The sequence below is a fragment of the Cervus elaphus genome, chromosome 23 (assembly GCF_910594005.1).
Source record: "Cervus elaphus chromosome 23, mCerEla1.1, whole genome shotgun sequence".
Lineage (NCBI taxonomy): Eukaryota > Metazoa > Chordata > Mammalia > Artiodactyla > Cervidae > Cervus > Cervus elaphus.
Window position 1 is genome coordinate 11265968 of NC_057837.1, and position 20384 is coordinate 11286351.

At 40.8% G+C, this 20384-nt stretch overlaps 2 protein-coding genes across 5 annotated transcripts in view; one reads left to right on the forward strand and one right to left on the reverse strand.

Moving 5' to 3' along the window:
- Positions 1–20384, forward strand: part of LOC122682172 (ninein-like protein) — a 336725-nt gene that overhangs the window by 189848 nt on the left and 126493 nt on the right. The window lies entirely within an intron of this gene.
- The window catches only part of LOC122682159 (ankyrin repeat domain-containing protein 26-like), a 208672-nt gene that overhangs the window by 99547 nt on the left and 88741 nt on the right, over positions 1–20384 (reverse strand). The window lies entirely within an intron of this gene.

Below are 20384 nucleotides of genomic sequence, written 5' to 3' on the forward strand. Positions count from 1 at the left end.
TGATGAGAGCCTGGATAGAAGTATGCTAAACAGTAAAGAGAGATCTGTTGTGTGTTTTAAATTTTGTCCTCAGTAACCCAAAATGTGGATAATTCATTGCTGAGTCATTGTAGCAAGCCAGGTTCTATCTAGAGGAAGTGAACATCCTTTTAAGGTTGAATCTCTTCACTTTTGGCCCTCTTGATTCAGCTAAAGATTCTCTCCTTCAAGTTCCCTGTCCTCTGTTTAAAAAATATGTATGCTTTCTAAATTACCTGTATCTACTGCCACAAATAGGATTTGATATTGATTTATTCTTGTTCATGCATTTAAAACACATAATTTACTTCAAAAGTCATGTCACACCACAAGCATTATTCAACTGTATAACAAGGTTTTACATGTTCATTTTGTCTATGCTATATTTAAAAATCTATGTGTTTTTTCTTAATCTAAGAACATAGCTGGCCTAGGACTCTGGACTCAGTCAGAAGGACATGGCCTTTGTTACTTCTTTTGTAGAATTAGGAACTTTGACTAAATCAATGACTCTCATACCTTACAAAAAGATTCTTTTTTTCCCAAAGAAAGGAACCTTTCTTTTAAAAAAGAAAACTCCTGCAGGGAACCGTGTTACATAAACGGAGACAAGCATAGAGCCTTGTAGCTGAAGAGCGGCCAGAGGCCCTGCAGCAGTGACTTCTCTGTTCCTCAACCCTGCAGTGACCCCTGTGGGACCTTCCCCGTCTATGGGACATAGTTCGGAAACTAACACTTACGAGAGAATCCCTCTCGCTAAATATCTTCAGAATTGAAACTTGCTGGTACACTGTTTCTTGTGTGTAAATTTTCTCAACTTTCTATCTTTTCGTTAAATGGAAAACTTTAAAGAAAACCACAGATGTGCTCTCGTTCTTAATATTTGACTTCAGACTACTTCCTCCATTTGAACACAATCCTCAACCTAGAAATCAAAATAAAGGTCTCAGTACATATGTAGGGCAGGAGCTGTTAGGGGAGAATATAGGAATCTTCTGGGTCGTTCCTAGGATTATGGGTCATTCCCTCATTCTTTCACATTATGTGTACTCGACAGACTGATACTCATTGTACTTTTTATCAGTTAATCTAAATAGCATTCCATAAATATGCTGTGTTATCTATAAGGAGAATAAGTAGGAATTCATGTTCTTTTATTTATGTAACTTTTTTTTCTACTGACGTAATCTTGAGGTTAGGTCTAGTGTCTAAAAGTATTATTTAAAAGTCACATTTAGTAAGTTTGATGTCATTCCTATGATAGTATCTCTTGTTCATCTTAAACATAAATAATATTTGACTTATTTCAGATGTGGCGGGAGCTGGACAGGAGTATAACTAGAGAACTAAGGAAAGGTATGTTGCCAAAATGTACGAATTAAATTTGGACATTGATTTCTGAAATACACCGAAGGCAGTAAATGGGATCTCTTTCCATTGTTTGGATAGTAGACACCATGTTGAATATTTTTCCTTACACATAGCTAATGAGAAATGTGAACGCATGAGTGGTCATAGTGAAAAATATCCTTCTTCCTCATTGATTGATCATGTTCCATAGCTTGAAAAATAATCTCTAAAGGTCTATGTATTTCTTTTACTTCTGGCTATTTCCTTCTTCTACTGCCTCCATCCCTGTGGAACTGTCTGCCTGCACCTGACACTATTCTCAGGAGATGTGGCGTTCACCTGCTTCTCAGGCGCTGGTGGCGGTTAAGGCTGGGAAACCCAGACTCAACAGTCACGGGTGTGAAGCTGTCACTCGGTGGGTGACTAAAATTTCTCTGTCACTGACTTTGTCACCAGTTTATCTTTCACCCTCAGGAAAAGCTCCAAACACCCACACCAGTTTGGGTCCTGCCAAAGTAGGCGGCCTTACCTCCTTACCGCCCTCCTCTGCCCTCAGCTCTGCATCTAACCAGCCAGACTGTAGGATCCCACAGCCGCGCGTCCTCACCTGCGGGCTTTGTACGTGCTCCTCCCCTCCGTCTCCTGTACTTTTTCCTGTCCTCCAGGTATCTGCTTCCACAGCACCTCCACCAGAAAGCTGGCAGTCCTGACACGAAGCTGGCTGTCCCTTCTGAGTGTCCCTGTGCCGTCTTTTGTATCTGTCTTAGAGTTTATGAGTCTGTGTGGAAGCTGCCCGTTCACCTGTTTCCCACTGTAGAGCGTGTCGTTTTCCGGGTGCACTGGGGCACCTCCACCTTGTACTTCCAGTGCTTGTCCCAGCACCTCTGCGCATGGTTACTGAGTAAATGAATGAAGCATGAGGAAGCCAGAGGCTCTGATCCTCAGCCACACGAGCGACCATGGGCAGAGAGTGCAATTACCTTGTGTTTTGTGTCATGTCATATACAGATATCTTTCATGCTTCAGAACACTAGGAAAGGTCTCAGGGTTTGTTTGTTTTAGCTAATACTTTGTGAACTCAAGTATTTTAGATAAAGAATATAATTCTGTCTCTTTCCAGGTGCTGCTGAATTTGTATCTGAATTCTCTAGAGTGTCCTCTGTATTATCTACAGGCAGATCAAATCTATATCAGGACCTACCTGTGAGACATCAAAATAATATATACAGATTTTGAAGGAAAAAAATATATGATTTGAAAACTCAATAGTAAAAATTTCCCTACTGGACTGTTTCCATGAGATTTTAGTTGTTTCCCATTAAAAATGATGAGAAACTCTTTATTAAAGGAAAATATTTTTGTATTGTGTGTGTATCATGAAAATTTGTATGGCATTTTAAGCCATGTTTCTCTGCATCTAACTTACTTTTAAGCAGAAACATCAGCACTGTTGAATTTTCCATGTTCAAAGTGAAAGTGTTAGTCAGTCATGTCCGACTCTTTGCGAGCCCACGGACTGTAGCCCACCAGGCTCCTATGCCCCTGGAATTCTCCAGCCAGGAATAATGGATTGGGGAGCCATTCCCTTCTCCAGGGGATCTTCCAGACCCCGGGATCAACCGGAGTCACCTGCATTGCAGTTGGATTGTTCACCACAAGAGCCACCCGAGACGCCCTTTACAAGCTCAAACTGAGCCCTAATACCAGCTGTTTAAACAGCACTCAAACAACCAAACTTGTCATTACTATTTAGTGGTGTTGATTGATAGCTGATTTGTATTTTCCAGTTTTTGTCACTATATATATATATCTATATGTAGATATATAGAGAGAGACCTAAATACTGCTGTTATGGGTACTGTCGATGTTTTGAGGTATTGTAACGGTTAATAGTGGCATAAAACTTGCTATATGTAACTTTAAACACTGATTCATAGATCTTTCCTCGTGGGGAAATAAGATTTGCCTGAGTCTTTGCCTTTTAAATGAATTAACTTTTCCTAATTTTTATGTTTAATCGGAGGATAATTACTTTACAATATCGTGATGGTTTCTGCCGTACACCAACCTGAATCAGCCATAGATATACACGCGAACCCTCCTTGCTGAGCCACCCTCCCACCTCCCTCCCGATTCCAGCCCTCTAGTCTGTCACAAACCACCAGCTTAGGGTTCTCTGCATCATACAGCAAATTCCAAAAAAACACATGTACCCCAGTGCTCACTGCAATTATGTCCGTAGCTTTAAAAAATCTGAAAATGTCTGTGGATTTCTTTCATTCTTTTCGTTCTGTGTATTCCCTAGCATTTGCAATAGCTAGGACATGGAAGCAACCTAAATGTCCATCAAGAGATGAATGGATAAAGAAGTTGTGTGTTATTCAGCTCTAAAAAGAAATGCATTTGAGTCAGTTTTGATTGACTTTTGATTTACTTTTGGAATGAGACTTAAAATTAGGGAAAAGTTCCTCATAGATAAATAAGATTTGCCTAAGACTTTTCACCTTTGCTTTTACCTATCAACCTATCTATTGTTGTTTGAGTTTTGGAAAAAGTCTTAAAATTAGAGAAAAGTTCCAAGCACCAGACAAACAGACATTTTCACAAAACTCCCCTATCTCCCATATATCCTCCTAAAGGACCATTTATCTTTCCGAAATGTTATTTGTTCTCCCGTAAGTGCCCCTCCTCCCCCAAGTCACCTGTTTCTCAGAAGATGCCTTTATCTCCTACTCCCTGTCATTTGTTAAGTAGTATATCAACTCCCAGTTGTAGCCTCCCCTTCAAGTCACATTTCTGTGTGAAGCTTTGCATGTTGTTATTGTCCAGTTGATCAGTGATGTCCAACTCTTTGTGACCCCAGGGTCTGCAACATGCCAGGATTCCCTGTCTGTCACCATCTCCCAGAGTTTGCTCATATTCATGTCCATTGTGTCGAAGATGCCATCCGACCGTCTCATTGTTTGTCACCCACTTTTCCTCTGGCCCTCAATCTTTCCCAGCATTGGAGTCTTTTCCAATAAGTCAGCTCTTTACATCAGGTGGCCAAGGTATTGGAGCTTCAGCGTCAGTCCTTCCAATGAAAATATTCAGAGTTGGTTTCTTTTAAGATTAACTGTTTTGATAAACAAATGGGACCTAATGAAACTTAAACGCTTTTGCACAACAAAGGAAACTATAAGTAAGGTGAAAAGACAGCCCTCAGATTGGGAGAAAATAATAGCAAACCAAGAAACAGACAAAGGATTAATCTCAAAAATATACAAGCAACTCCTGCAGCCCAATTCCAGAAAAATAAATGACCCAATCAAAAAATGGGCCAAAGAACTAAACAGACATTTCTCCAGAGAAGACATACAGAGGGCTAACAAACACATGAAAAGATGCTCAACATCACTCATTATCAGAGAAATGCAAATCAAAACCACAATGAGGTACCATTACATGCCAGTCAGGATGGCTGCTATCCAAAAGTCTACAAGCAATAAATGCTGGAGAGGGTGTGGAGAAAAGGGAACCCTCTACACTGTTGGGGGGAATGCAAACTAGTACAGCCACTATGGAGAACAGTGTGGAGACTCCTTAAAAAACTGGAAATAGAACTGCCATATGACCCAGCAATCCCACTTCTGGGCATACACTCCAAGGAAACCAGATCTGAAAGAGACACATGCACCCCAGTGTTCATCGCAGCACTGTTTACAATAGCCAGGATGTGGAAGCAACCTAGATGCCCATCAGCAGACGAATGGATAAGGAAGCTGTGGTACATATACACCATGGAATATTACTCGGCCGTTAAAAAGAATTCATTTGAATCAGTCCTAATGAGATGGATGAAACTGGAGCCCATTATACAGAGTGAAGTAAGCCAGAAAGATAAAGAACATTACAGCATACTAAGACATATATATGGAATTTAGAAAGATGGTAATGATAACCCTATATGCAAAACAGGAAAAGAGACACAGATGTACAGAACAGACTTTTGGATTCTGTGGGAGAAGGCGAGGGTGGGATGTTTCAAGAGAACAGCATGTATATTATCTATAGTGAAACAGATCACCAGCCCAGGTGGGATGCATGAGACAAGTGCTTGGGCCTGGTACACTGGGAAGACCCAGAGGAATCGGGTGGAGAGGGAGGTGGGAGGCGGGATCGGGACGGGGAATACATGTAACTCCATGGCTGATTCATGTCAATGTATGACAAAACCCACTGCAATGTTGTGAAGTAATTAGCCTCCAACTAATAAATGAAAAAAAAAAGATTGACTGTTTTGTTCTCCTTGCTGTCCAAGGGACTCTCAAGAGTCTTCTCCAGCACCACAGTTTGAAAGCATGAATTCTTCGGTGCTCAGCTTTATGGTCCAAATGTCACATGTGTACATGACTGCTAGAAAGCTATTAAGTATTTTTTCTCATGGTTATCTGCTTTTAACAATTTAATTTGCAGATTCCCAAACACAGAACCTAAGAGGGTGGAGGAAGTGTTTTCCTCCACAATTCCAAGAGCTGAAAGTTACTAATGCTCACTTAATCCTGATCCCCTTTTCCTTCGGTCTTCTCAGTGTCTGACTTGGCAGAACTCCAGTTTCATGTGAGACTGCTCATCCTTCCCCCTCACTCTCTCCACGCGATTCATATGCTGCACTGCCCAATGATCCTGCTACTTTATTTCATTAATTTGTATTTTCTGATGATGATTTCAAATCTCCTTTCTATAAATTTCTCGCCCTGCTCTTCCCCTCTCACTGGTAGCAGACAATCTTAGGTCCCACAACAAACTTCTCGAAAGGTTTGCCTGTATCTCTAGCAACTCTAGACTGTCTTCCCTCTCTTTCCTCAAAACTGCTCCCAAGTCACTGATGACTTCCACGTCAGTGAATCAAAGCCACAGCTTTCCAGTCCTTGTTTGTCTGAATTTCTCCTTCGTCTGTTCACTGTCACTCACCTCTTTGAGACACTCTTGCTTTTGGCTGGGCTTTCAGTATTCGTTCCTTTTATCCTGAAGGCACGGACAGGTTATTGCGATCAGAGACATAGTTCTTATTAAATATCTCACAGTAAACATACAGGTGTTGCCCCCTCGCCCAGGACTGCACCCGGGGCCGTGTGTTGAGAGCAGGTCAGTTGTTCCACACCAGCAGGTGCAGGACGGCAGGAAACCTTGTCCCTGCTGCTTGTGAAGGGCCTTTTCCTCTCCTGGGAAGGATCTCCTCCTCACTCTGGCTTTTGATATGTAAGTAAAGCTGGTACCCATCCCAGAAGGGTCCTTCAGCCCAGTGTCGCTCTGCCAGTGGAATGAGTTGTGTTGAGAAGCTAAGGAACTGAAAGGTGGGAGCCCCCCTGCACAGCCCACGCTCTCCAATAGGCCGCGGGTGGGGCTGCTCCACAGGGCCCTCGTCAGCGGGGCGGGGGTGGAGTTGGAGGGTTCTGGGAGCAGCTGCTCCAGGTAATGGGGCTCACAGGGCTCGTTGCCATCTTGCATTAAGGTGTCCTAGCAGCATCTACGAACACGGCCCCCCTACCCTAAGCAGGAGCGTCGGCCAAGCCGGTTCACACCAGCAACTGCAGTTTGAAGGGCCAGGAGCAAGGCCCCTGCAGGTATCGCCCTGTGAGCAAGAGAAACCAGACTAAGCACAAGGGAAAGGAGGTTAGTATTTTTATTTCGTAAGTTGGATTTTTCTTTCCTTTTCTAACTGTTCATACTGTTCTAACTGCTCATAGGCTTTGCTGGTAACAAAATCTCTTAAGGAGCCGTATCTTGGCCTCATCTCTCCTTGAAATATAAATTCTTAATGAGACGGAGCACCTTCGGGGGACCTACCCTGAGCTATAATATTTAGTCTCCTTGGGGAGATGAGACTATGAATCCTTTCAGGTTGGAGCAATTAATTAGATGAATGGCTGGAGATGTGAGAGACAAAGAGCCTCTGCTAAATCCCAGGGAAGTTTATTTCCCCACGGTTTCCCCCCTTGTTCCTAGAAGAGTTCCTAGAAGAGTGGCCGCAGTTCAGCCACTGTAACCAGTCTGAGGAAACTTGAAGTTGATGGGCACCAAATCCTTTCGGCTTGTCTTGCTGCTAAGTTGCTTCAGTCGAGTCTGACTCTGTGTGACCCCACAGACGGCAGCCCACCAGGCTCCGCTGTCCCTGGGACTCTCCAGGCAAGAACACTGGAGTGGGCTGCCATTTCCTTCTCCAATGCATGAAAGTGAAAAGTGAAAGTGAAGGCGCTCAGTCGTGTCCGACTCTTAGCGACCCCATGGACTGCAACCTACCAGGTTCCGCCGTCCATGCGATTTTCCAGGCAAGAGTCTTAGGCAACATTTAATCATACATTTAATCGTACCACCCCTGCCCTGTATACCTTGTGATTCTGTAAGGCGAAATATTTCCTGACTCGTATGAGAGTCAGTCCCAGTTCTCATCAGGTAATTTTTGACAACCTGTGGCTTTTTGTCTTCATAAGCCCTCGCCTCTCTTTCTCAGAAGACTTTCAGTTTAAGCTGAATCTGTCTTTCTTGAATTGCACTTTTTTTTTTTTTTTTGTTATGGATTTAAATACTAATCATATTGGAAATGTATCTTCACAAAAACATCCAAACTGATATTTGACCAAACAGCTGGTATCATAAGCTAACCAAATCGACACATAAATTAACCCTCACACTAGACAGTTATTTTAACTATCAATCTTAAGGAGACTATTGAAATCGGCTAGTACTTCTCCAGTTCTTGGCTAGGTTTTACGGAGAATCTATAACACAACCTATACATTGCCTCCTGTCTTCCTGCAGGAGTTGGTTAGATTTTGTTACCCAACCAAACTTGAGTCCATTTGCCCAATGCACAGTCAAACCAATCTGCTGACACCAGGTTGTGATGAAGGAAAGTGTGGTGTTTATTCCAAGGTGCCCAATGCGGGGCCAGGCAAGGAGAACAGAGGGCCCCTTCTCCAAAGACACAAACTCTCTGATGGCTTCCAGGGGAGGGTTTTATTGCTGCTGTTGCTGTTGCTTCTGATGTCAGTGATTCACTGTTAAAGCAAGGCGAGCTTCACAAGGGCGCGCAGCGTATTTCCAGTAGCGAGAAACAGCTAGGTACAGACACACATAATCACACACACAGGAGGGGGTATACAGATAGCAGCATCGAGATATATGTCCCCAGGTTTTATATTAGACAGTTAATGGTTTCTTACAAGGAGGGTAGGCTGGTTTATGAGAGAATTAACAAAATCTTAAACCTTTCCCGATAGTTAGAATATTTTTGAAAAAATAAAGGCACTTCTTGGAAAAGTAGAATGAAGAAAAATATGTGACTTCGGTTTCCTAAGGACAAAAAAACATTTTTTCAAAAAACTTATTTTATATTGGAGTCGAGCCAATGAAGAAAAGGGTGATAGTTTCAGGAGCACAGCGAGTGACTCCACCATATATGTACAAGTATCTATTCTCCCCCAAATTCAGGGAAGGGTTTTGAAAGGGAACGTTAGGGGTACGGGTGTGAGGTGCCCGATAGCTGGTGTACCTCCTTCTGGATTGGTTGGTGGTGAGCTAACTGGGTGGTTTTAGGAGTCAGTATCATCAACCATGACCAGGTTTCAACTGGTCTGGGGTAAACATAGGTGTAGCCAGCATGCAGTTAACTTCTTCTACCTGGTGCGGGTGTCAGTATCTGCAGAAGAGCTCACGGATATGGCTCAGAAAGTTCTCTGCAGCCCTTGAGGAAGAGTTAAAGGTCCTTGACTTTGTTCAAAGGTTTAACTGTTGTTCTTTTGTCTTGCTCAACTGTTTTCATTTGTTTCAGCACCTTCTCACTTCTCTGATTACGTTTGCTCTTTGGGACTCTGGCAAAGCCTTGGAGGCTAAAGTTTTTCTACAAACAAGTGGGAGGGGCCATGCGGAGGTCCCCACAGGGCCCAACTCCATTCCCATTAGTTCTTCTTTTTAGTCTGTTCTCCTTTATTTTCACTAGATTCAAGAGGTGGAGGGAAGATTCCTAGTTAGGAGCTTTTCATTCGGAACTCACCTAGGCTGAGAAGTCTACAAAAAATCTCTCTTCTAAAGGGGGAGGGACAAATTAGGAGTATGGGATTAATAGATTCAAACTACTAGGTATAAAATAGGTAATCAATGAGGCTATACTGTATAGTACAGGGAATTATAGCCATATCTTGTAATAAACTGTGTTCGAGTAAAATCTGCAAAAATACTGAATCACTATGCTATAAAACTGACACTAACACAATATTTTAAACCAACTATAGTTCAGTTTTAAAACTTAAAAAAAATAAACATAATTTAAATATTGAAAAAAAAATCTCTCTTGTTGAAATAATCTGTGTGTCATATTCCCCCATCTCAGATATTCAATGTACATTATGTCCTTCAAAAGCCACACAACCAAAACCAACCAATTTCAGAGTGTAGTCTCTGTGCTGGATGTTAGAGATGCAACATCCAGCCAGAGAAGATGGCTTCTTCTCTCTTGTTAGCTGTTACTGGTTGTCACTGGGCCCCTCAATGCTCATGACTCATTGTACTGAATAAAAAGGTACATTATGAAACTGCAAATTAAATGGAAGGAAGTCATAGGAAAGACCCCTTAGCTTCTGAGATATTTATTAGGAGTTGTGGATATTTGTTCTAAAGGAATATAAAACCTTATTCCAGCAGGAAACAATTTTTCTTAAATTTTATTAAAGTAAATTTGACATACACTCTTGTGTTAGTTTCAGCTGTACAGCAAAGTGAATCAGTTATATATATATATATATATTTTTTCATTCTTTTCAGATTTTTTTCCCATATAGGTTATTCTAGAATATTGAGTAGAATTCTCTATGATATACTGTATGTCCTTGCTGGTTATCAGTTTTATGTATTGCTGTTGTAGTTCAGTCACTTCCAATCCTTTGTGATCCCATGGACTGCAGCATGCCAGGCTTCCCTGTCCTTCACCATCTCCTGGAGTTTTTGCTCAAACTCATGTCCATTGAATTGGTGATGTCACCCAACCGTCTCGTCTTCTGTCATCCACTTCTCCTACTGCCTTCAATCTTTCCCAGGATCGGGGTCTTTCCTAATGATTTGGCTCTTTGCATCAAGTGCCCTAAGTGATGGAGCTTCAGCTTCAGCATCAGTCCTTCCAATGAATACTTAAAATTGATTTCCTTTAGGATTGACTGGTTTGATCTCCTTGTGCTCTAAGGGACTCTCAAGAGTCTCTCCAACCGTGCAGTTCAAAAGCACCAATTCTAAAAAAAAAAAAAACAAAAAAAAAAAAAACACCAATTCTTTGGTGTTCAACCTTCTTTACAGTTCAACAATCACATCCATATGTGACTACTGCAAAATCACAGTTCAGTTCAGTTCAGTGGCTCAGTCGTGTCCGACGCTTGATGACCCCATGGACTGCAGCACACCAGGCTTCCCTGTCCATCACCGGCTCCCAGAGCTTGCTCAGACTCATGTCCATCGAGTCAGCGATGCCATCCAACCATCTCTTCCTCTGTCATCCCCTTCTCCTGCCTTCAGTCTCTCTCAGCATCAGGGTCTTTTCCAGTGAGTCAGTTCTTCGCCTCACATGGCCAGAGTATTGGAGTTTCAGATTCAGCATCAGGCCTTCCAATGAATATTCAGGACTGATTTCCTTTAGAATGAACTGGCTGGATCATCTTGCAGTCCAAGAGACTCTCAAGAGTCGTCTCCAACACCACAGTTCAAAAGCATCAATTCTTCAGTACTCAGCTTTCCTGGTGGTCCAACTCTCACATCCATCCATGATAACCAGAAAACCCATAGCTTTGACTGGACGGAGCTTTGTCGACAAAATAATGTCTCTGCTTTTCAGTAGGCTGTCAAGGCTGGTCATAACTTTTCTTCCAAGGAGCAAGCATCTTTTCATTTCATGGCTGCAGTCACCATCTGCAGTGATTTTGGAGCCCAAGAAAATAAAGTCTGTCACTGCTTCCACTGTTTCCCCATCTATTTGCCATGAAGTGATTGAACCGGATGCCATGATCTTAGTTTTTTGGACGTTGAGTTTTGATCAACTTTTTCACTCTCACTTTCATCACGAGGCTCTTTAGTTCTTCACTTTCTGCCGTAAGGGTGGTGTCATCTGTGTATCTGAGGTTACTGACATTTCTCAAGGCAATCGTGATTCCAACGTGTGCTCTCTCCAGTCTGGCATTTTGCATGATGTACTCTGCCTATAAGTTCAGTAAGCACGGTGACAATATACAGTCTTGATGTACTCCTTTCCCAGTTTGGAACATTGAGGTGCTTGCATTTTTTTGAATTATGGTTTTCTCTGGATATGTGCCCAGGAGTGGGATTGCTGAATCATATGGCAGGTCTATATTAGTTTTTAAACAAACTTCCATAGAGTTCTCCACAGTGGGTGTACCTAGTTACATTCCATAAGGAATGTATAGGAGGGTTCCCTTTTCTCCACACTCTCTCCAGCATTTATTATTTGTAGATTTTTTGATGGTGGCTATTCTGATTGGTGTGAAATGATACCTCATTGTAGTATTTCTGCATTTCTCTAATTATTAGTGATGTGGAGCATCCTTTCTGAGCATCCTTTCATGTGCTTTTTGCTCATCTGTCGGTATTCTATAGAGAAAAGTCTATTTAGATCTTACACTCACTTATTGATTGGGTTGTTTGTATTTTGATAGTTAGCTCCTTGAGCTGTTTGAATATTTTGGAGATTAATCCTTTGTCATTTGCATCATTTCCAAATATTGTCCCTCATTCTCTGGGTTTTCTTCTGTCTTGTTTATGATTACCTGTGCTGTGCAGAAGCAACGTTTAATTAGATCCCATTGGCTTATTTTTATTTTCATTACTCTAAGAGGTGGGTCACAGAAGATACTTCTGTGATTTATGTCAGACTGTGCTCTGCCTATGTTCTCCTCTAAGAGTTTTGTGGGGTCTGTCCTTATACTTAGGTCTTTAATTTATTTTGAGTTTATTTTCGTGTATGGTGTTAGGGAGTATTCTAATTTCATTCTTATGCTTGTAGCTGTCCATTTTTATCAGCAGCACTTATTGAAGAGGCTGTCTTTTCTCCACTATATAGTTTTGCCTCCTTTGTCCTAGATTACTTGACTGTAGGTGCATTGGTTTCTCTCTGGACTTTGTATCTTGTTCCATTGCTCTGTGCAATATATTTCTGTTTTTGTGCCAGTACCAGTGTCTTGATTACTTTAGCTTGTAGTATAGTCTAAAGTCAGGGAACCTGATTCTGTCAGCTCTTGCTTTTCTTTCTCAAGATTGTTTGGCTATTTGGGGTCTTTTGTTTCCATTCACACTGTAAAACTTTTTGTTCTAGTTCTGTGAAACACACCATTGGTAAGGTGATGCATTCAATCTGCAGATTGCTTTGGGTAGTATAGTTATTTTGACAGTAGGAAACAATTTGTTGACGGTGGTTCTAGGTGGTTCTAGAAAAGGACAGCATCTTAAACCATTCATATAGTCTGTCTGCGACCCTTTCCTTTGCTGCATTTTTTGTGTGATGTGGGTCAAATCGAGAAGCAGACAGGAAACAGCTGCCTCTCCTGGCATGCTGTAACGTGGAATGTGGAAATGTGAGTCAGACACAGAGACGGCCCAGTGAAGCGGCACCTGAACACAGAGCTGGCATGGGGATGCATGCTTCTGCTTCTGAGGAAGATTGTACAGTAAAGAGTGGAAGTCAGAAACACAGTTCAGAAGAAATGGTAAAGTGAAAATATTGTAGAAAAACCTACAAAAAGAATAAAACCTTGGAGACCAAAGAGAAAGGAGAGCTGAAAGGAGCAAGAGACCAGGGAACATGGATTACAGGACTGGCGGGGAACTCCAGGAGGTAAGATCCTATTCGTCTATTTCTTGTAGTTCTAATAATAGCAATTGAATTTCAGATGAATATCATACAAGTAGAGGACAAGAAAAAATACACCAAGTCATCTGGAATCAATTCAATGGAATTCTTCATTTCATGGGATTCTATATACTTTTTATATATTATATCTTACATATCACTTACCTACTATATTTTATATATGTTTACTTTTAATGTGTATATATAAATGACAGTGTCAAGTGGTAAGTTTAGAATTTTAGTGATATCAAAGAGAGAGTTGCAGGAATTTAGGAGAAGTTGCATGGATGTGAGTCAGTGTGGTCGGGAGAGGACAGCTCTGGGAGGGGCTGGGACATGGCCTGGGCCCTGAATAATGGGGAATTAACAGAATATTTGAGGTGAACAGAATTTGCTTCCTATGATAGTTGTTAAGCAAGGACATTATGAAGATCCGTAAACCTACAGTAAAGATGCAGAGTGGCGGAGCATGGCCAGCGATTAAAAGAATAATCTTGTTAATGACCTTCAGAGGAGTTATAAAGGGTGAGAAGCCTGATGTTCCAGACTCAGCAATATCATCTCCTTGTTTTGTCAGTGTTCTGGTGCCAATTGTACCATTTTTTTAAAAGAACAATTAATAAGTTGGTAAATGGTAGGAAAGCTTGACATATTTATTGTATATAACCTGTTCTTCACAGATCCATATTTATTTCGTCCAGCTGCTTTTAAAAGTTAAAGTTGTCTACACATGAAGGGCGTAGAGAGTTAACATCTTCAGAAGAGGATCAGGACAATTTGAAACTAAAGGAGGAAGATTGGTCTAATTAAAAGCTAGACTAATAAAGAGAGCGGTATTCCTCAAGACTTATGCTTGGACATATTATTTTTAGCTATAGTTTGCCTATCTCATTACATGAAAAAAAAAAAAATTGAATCTCATTACTTTGTTTTCTTTACTCAGCTCTTCTTACCAGCATCCTACTGAAGCATTGAAAACAAAACATTTAGGCCGATTTCGTCCAGGAGTTTTCACTGAGCATGTAGAGAAGGGGTGTTACTGCCTCATACCACACTAGGTGGGAAAGAAGATCTACTCTGCAACCAGCCTGTTGGTTTTTTTTCCTTTGTAGTCAATTTTTAGTTTTTCTTCAACCTGTTTTATATTGTACTATAGCCTATTAGCAAGATTGAGATAGCTTCAGGTGCACAGCTGAGGGACTCAGCCATACATACACCTGTACCCATTCCCTGGGGCACCGTTCACAATAGCCAAGACATGGAAACAACATCAATGTCTGCCAACAGAGGAATGAATAAAGAAGACGAGGTACATGTATACAATGGAATGTTACTCAGCCACAACAAAGAACAAATAGTGCCATATGCAGCAACATGATGGACCTAGAGGCTCTCATACTAAGTCAGAGAAAGACAAGCACCATTACTGACATCATTTATGTACAGAATCTCATCTAAAATATGATACAAATGAACCTACCTACAAAATAGAAACACTCACAGATTTCAAAAACAAATTCAGGATTACCAAATGGGAAATGTGGTTGGGGAGGGATACTTAGGAACTTGGGATTAACATACACTTATATAAAATAGATAGCCAACAAGGAACTACTGTATAGCACAAGAAACTCAATATTCTGTAATAATCTACATTGGTAAAGAATCTGAAAAAGAATGGATATATGTATAACTAAATCATTTTGTTGTACATTTGAAACTAACACAGCATTGGAAATCAGCTATACTTCAATAAAATGAAAAAAAAATTTTTTTTAAGTAGGTTCTTCTAAATTAGAATTCAAGGCCAAAATGACATCTGAAAAATCCCAGATATTTGGAAACTAAAGTAACGTACAAAGCAATGAAAGATTAGAACACATTTAGAATTGACTGCAAATGAAAATATTAAAATTTGTGGGGGTGGAGTGAAAGCAGTACTTGGGGGGAAATTGATAGCAGTACGTAACCGGATTATAAAAGAGGTAGGCAAGAAAACTGGAATGCATTGCCATGCCCTCCTCGAGGAGATCTTCCTGACCCAGGGATCAAACTCGCGTCTCTTACATCTCCTGCATTGTCAGGTGGATTCTTTACCACTGAGCCACCTGGGAATCCCATGTAAGAGGTATACATGTTATTTAACTTCGGTTTTTCTCTTGGTAATCTGTCTTTTATTACAGAAGGTGGGGGGTACCAAGAACCTAGAAGGGCAGAGGAAAAATTGTTTTCCTGCTCAAGCACATGCAGTGGAACACGACTCAACCATGAAAGGAACAAACCATCAACCCTTGAAAGACATGGATAAATCTTACATGCATGTTGCTAAGTGGAAGAATTCAGTCTGAAGGGACTGCATACAGTATGACCCTATTTATGACATCCTAGGAAAGGCAAAGCTACATAGATGATATGTAGGTCAGGCTATGGGGGTTTGAAGTATTCCATGTGATACATTAGGATGGATACCTGTCATTGGGCATTTGTCTTAGCTCATCATTTTGTATAGCCCTTGGGAGTTAATCTGTTCAAATTTAGTTATATAGGATATAGGAGAGTCGCAGGATTGAATACAAAATGTGACAGAATCTATCCATATTAGAAATGTATGGAAAATAAACCCACTGTAGGGGGTGGGTTAGAGGAAGGCATGGCAACCTACTCCAGTATCCTTGCCTGAAGAATCCCAGAGGACAGAGGAGCCTGGAGGGTTACAGTCCATGGAGTCACAAAGAGTCAAACAGAACTGAGTGACTAAACACAGCACAGAGGACGGGGCAAAAGTTGCTGACCTAAGTATACTTTGGAAATAAACAAAACCTGTAGACTAAAAGCAAAATCAGTTCAGTTCAGTTGCTGAGTCGTGTCCAACTCTTCACGACCCCACGGACCACAGCACGCCAGCCCTACCTAACCATCACCACCTCCCAGACAATACTCAAACTAATCTCCATTGAGTCAGTGATGCCATCCAACCATCTCATCCTCTGTCGTCCCCTTCCCCTCCTGCCCCTCAGTCTTTCCCAGGACCAATGAGTTGGCTCTTTGCATCAGGTGGCCAACGTATTGGAGTTTCAGCTTCAACATCAGTCCTTCCAATGAACACTCAGGACTGATTTCCTTTAGGATGGACTGGTTGGATCTCCTTGTAGTCCAAGGGACTCTCAAGAGTCTTCTCCAACACCACAGTTCAAAAGCATCAGTTTTTTGGCTACTGGAAAAACCATAGCCTTGTCAAAATGGACCTTTGTTGACAAAGTAATGTCTCTGCTTTTTAATATGCTGTCTAGCTTGGTCATAATTTTTCTTCCAAGGAGTAAGTGTCTTTTAATTTCAAGGCTGCAGTCAACATCTGCAGTGATTTTGGAGCCCCCCAAAATAAAGTCAGCCACTGTTTCCACTGTTTCCCCATCTATTTGCCATGAAGTGTTGGGACCAGATGCCATGATCTTAGTTTTCTGAATGTTGAGTTTCAAGCCAACTTTTTCACTCTCCTCTTTCACTTTCATCAAGAGGCTCTTTAGTTCTTCTTTACCTTCTGCCATAAGGGTGGAGTCATATGCATATCTGAGGTTATTGATATTCTTCCTGGCAATCTTCATTCCAGCTTGTGCCTTATCCAGTCCAGAGCTTCTCATGATGTACTCTGCATATAAGTTCAATAAGCAGGGTGACAATATACAGGCCTGAGCTACTCCTTTTCCTATTTGGAACCAGTCTGTATTTCCATGTCCAGTTTTGACTGTTGCTCCCTGACCTGCATACAGATTTCTCAATAGACAGGTCATGTGGTCTGCTATTCCCATCTCTTTCAGAATTTTCCACAGTTTATTTTGATCCACACAGTCAAAGGCTCTGGCATAGTCAATAAAGCAAAAATAGATATTTTTCTGGAACTCTCTTGCTTTTTCGATGATCTAGGTGATGTTGGCAATTTGATCTCTGGTTCCTCTGCCTTTTCTAAAACCAGCTTGAACATCTGGAAGTTCACAGTTCACATATTGCTGAAGCCTGGCTTGGGGAATTTTGAGCATTACTTTACTAGCGTGTGAGATGAGTGCAATTGTGTGGTCATTTGTGCATTCTTTGGCATTGCCTTTCTTAGGGATTGGAATGAAAACTGACCTTTTCCAGTCCTGTAGCCACTCCTGAGTTTTCCAAATTTGCTGGCATATTGAGTGCAGCACTTTCACAGGATCATCTTTCAGGATTTGAACTAACTCAACTGCAATTCCATCACCTCCACTAGCTTTATTCACAGTGATGCTTCCTTAAGGCCCACTTGACTTCACATTCCAGGATGTCTAGCTCTAGGTGAGTGGTCACACCATCATGATTATCTGGGTCGCAAAGACCTTCTTTTTTGTTCAATTCTTCTGTGTATTCTTGCCACCTCTTCTGAATATCTTCTGCTTCTGTTAGGTCCATACCATTTGTGTCCTTTACTGAGCCTATCTTTGCAGGAAATGTTCCCTTGGTATCTCTAATTTGGTTGAAGAGATCTCAAGTCTTTCCCATTCTGTTGTTTTCCTCTATTTCTTTGCATTGACCACTGAGGAAGGCTTTATTATCTCTCCTTGCTATTCTTTGGAACTCTGCATTCAGATAGGTATATTTTTTCTTTTCTTCCTTGCCTTTTGCTTCTCTTCTTTGCACAGCTATTTCTTAGGCCTCCTCAGACAACCATTTTTTTTTTTTTTAATTTTTTTTCTTGGAAATGGTCTTGATCACAGTCTCCTGTACTGTACTGTTAAAGGACCCCAGGTCCTTTAATGGACCGGAACCTGGTGGTACGGAGTCAACGATAAGAAAGTAAAAGAGAAAAAGAGAGAGAGAGAGACAAAAAAGACCCAGGGACCTAAGCTCTGATGGAGCAAAGGTGCTTTAATGATTTTTCTATGAGTGTATATAAGCTGTGGTACAAGAAACTTCTTTCGGGAATGATAGAGATCAGAAAGCCAAAGTACAGCAACCGTTACCAAGGGAACAAGGGGTAATGTTAGTCACAAGGTCAGGAGACAATCCATATCTCAAGAAAGGGGAAGGAGACTAAGCAGTTTTGTCCTAAAGAGAATGTTTACTAAAGGAGACCCAAGCCTGCCTCACACAATGACCTCAGTCCCTGGGAGCAGCGTGCTGTTCCACTTGAAGAGGGACAAAGGACTCATGAGAGACAGCACGTAGGAATCCTCCCGTCAAACATTCCCTGACAATTCCCCCTTATTTATTTATAATATTTGTAAGAAGAGTTCTGACCATCAGAGTTTGTTCAGTTTTGACAATCTTTGCATGAAGGCAACAGTAGACAACAAATATAATTGTTAAGACAATCACCAAAATTATAGTTCTAGACGCAATGCTATGAGTAAGGCTTTGAAACCATCCATGTGGGTCTAGCCCAGATAATTGATCAGCTAATTGTTTAGCTAAAGTTCTCATACTAGTGGAAGAGGGCAGATTATTAGAAAAGGTTTCACATATTTTTTTTTTGTAATAACTACATTCAGAAAGGCATTATCATATATGTTTTGTACATGAAACTTGATTTGTTTCCAGTTGTAGCCACTATTATAGAAATGAACAGGAGTAACATGAAATTGAGTAGAATTTCAATCACATTTTAGCATCATCTGTTTTTGTACATCTGTTCATTGATCTCCAACCCATTTGATGGCTGTTCTCAGTTCCTGTATTTCTTCTTGAATATCCTCATCTATTTGAGCCTGAGTGGCCCACATAGTATGAGCATCTTTAGTCCAATTTTGGATAAAATTATGTGTTTGAATTGAGGTTTGTAAAGTAACGCTAGTGATGGCAGCAATGGTGCAAATAGTTATTAATCCTATAATGCCAAAAATCAGCCATCCAGTGAATTGTTTAGATCACTAGAGCAATTTAGTAAATAACTGGGAAGCAAGTCTAGCCTTGGGACCTTCTCAGGGCCATTGGAGATTTATTGGTAACCACAGATTATGTCGAGATCGAAGAATCAAAAGGGAGTCATTTTTTAAGGAAATAGAGGAGTTAAGACCAGTATATAATTTACAATTTATGCAAGTTACAGAAGGTAAAGTCTTATTGAATTGTAAATTTCTTATAGCTACAACAAAAGAAAGTGGAACATAGGCTTGTATAAAATATGATTGATTATAGTGAAAGAAATAATTGCTATAGCTATGATTGGTCCCTGTGAAATGTCTGGTCCAAGTCCCAAGTTCTTCGGTGTTTGCAGCAAGTTTTCAGATGTCCCATTGTTTAGGCCCAATCTGTTTATCAAGGATGATTCGAGGACGAGGTGGGGGCCATTCCATCGTCAAGCTGGCCAAGAAGTCCTCTATCATGGTAATGTTCCATTGTAGTATTAGTAACCTTCCATGTTACTTGAGTAATATAATCATACATAGTATTGTTAATATCATCTGAGCAGTTCAATAACCACATACTATGGGGTCCCCAACTGACAATTGTATGATTAGCTATAAACATTAATTTTCTTGATTTTGCCTGACATTTGTCTTAATGAACAGGAATATATTTAAAGTTTTTATTAGTAAACCCTTTGCATAGTGTTCTTTGTTTTTTCTTTAATTCTTTTCTTAAAGTTTTAGTAGTATAAACATGATTCATGGACAAAGAAAGAGCAGTAAGTAATCCAAGAAGCATCAGAAAGTCGTCTTTTGGAGGCAGGGGAAGGCCTAAGTTTGTCGGCTAACGTTTATGCATAATTCTGTTATACCCATACACAAAGGAAGGATTTCATAACCTAGAAAGATATTAACTAGTTTTTCTTTTTCTTCAGGATGAGAGGGCCCCTCCAAGTTCCAAGGAGGGGGCGTATGTGTTGACTCATTAGTGGATATGATTGGTCCTATATCTGTCCATTTTACAACCTACAATAAAAAAGGGGGGGTAGGTATATAAGCCCAGTAAGTGTGATCAATCAAGTCAGCCTGAGCGGGGGAAGCAAAAGCAAGCAAAGCAAGCATAGCGAAGAAAAATATTTTCAGGATTCCGAGGCATTCCCTGTTGAGAAATCAGATTTTCAGTTTGATTAGTAAGGGTTTTTAATCTGTCCCCAAGTAGGGAGATCATATGGTCGATGACGTCGAGTGCAGCGTTTTTTGGAAATTTT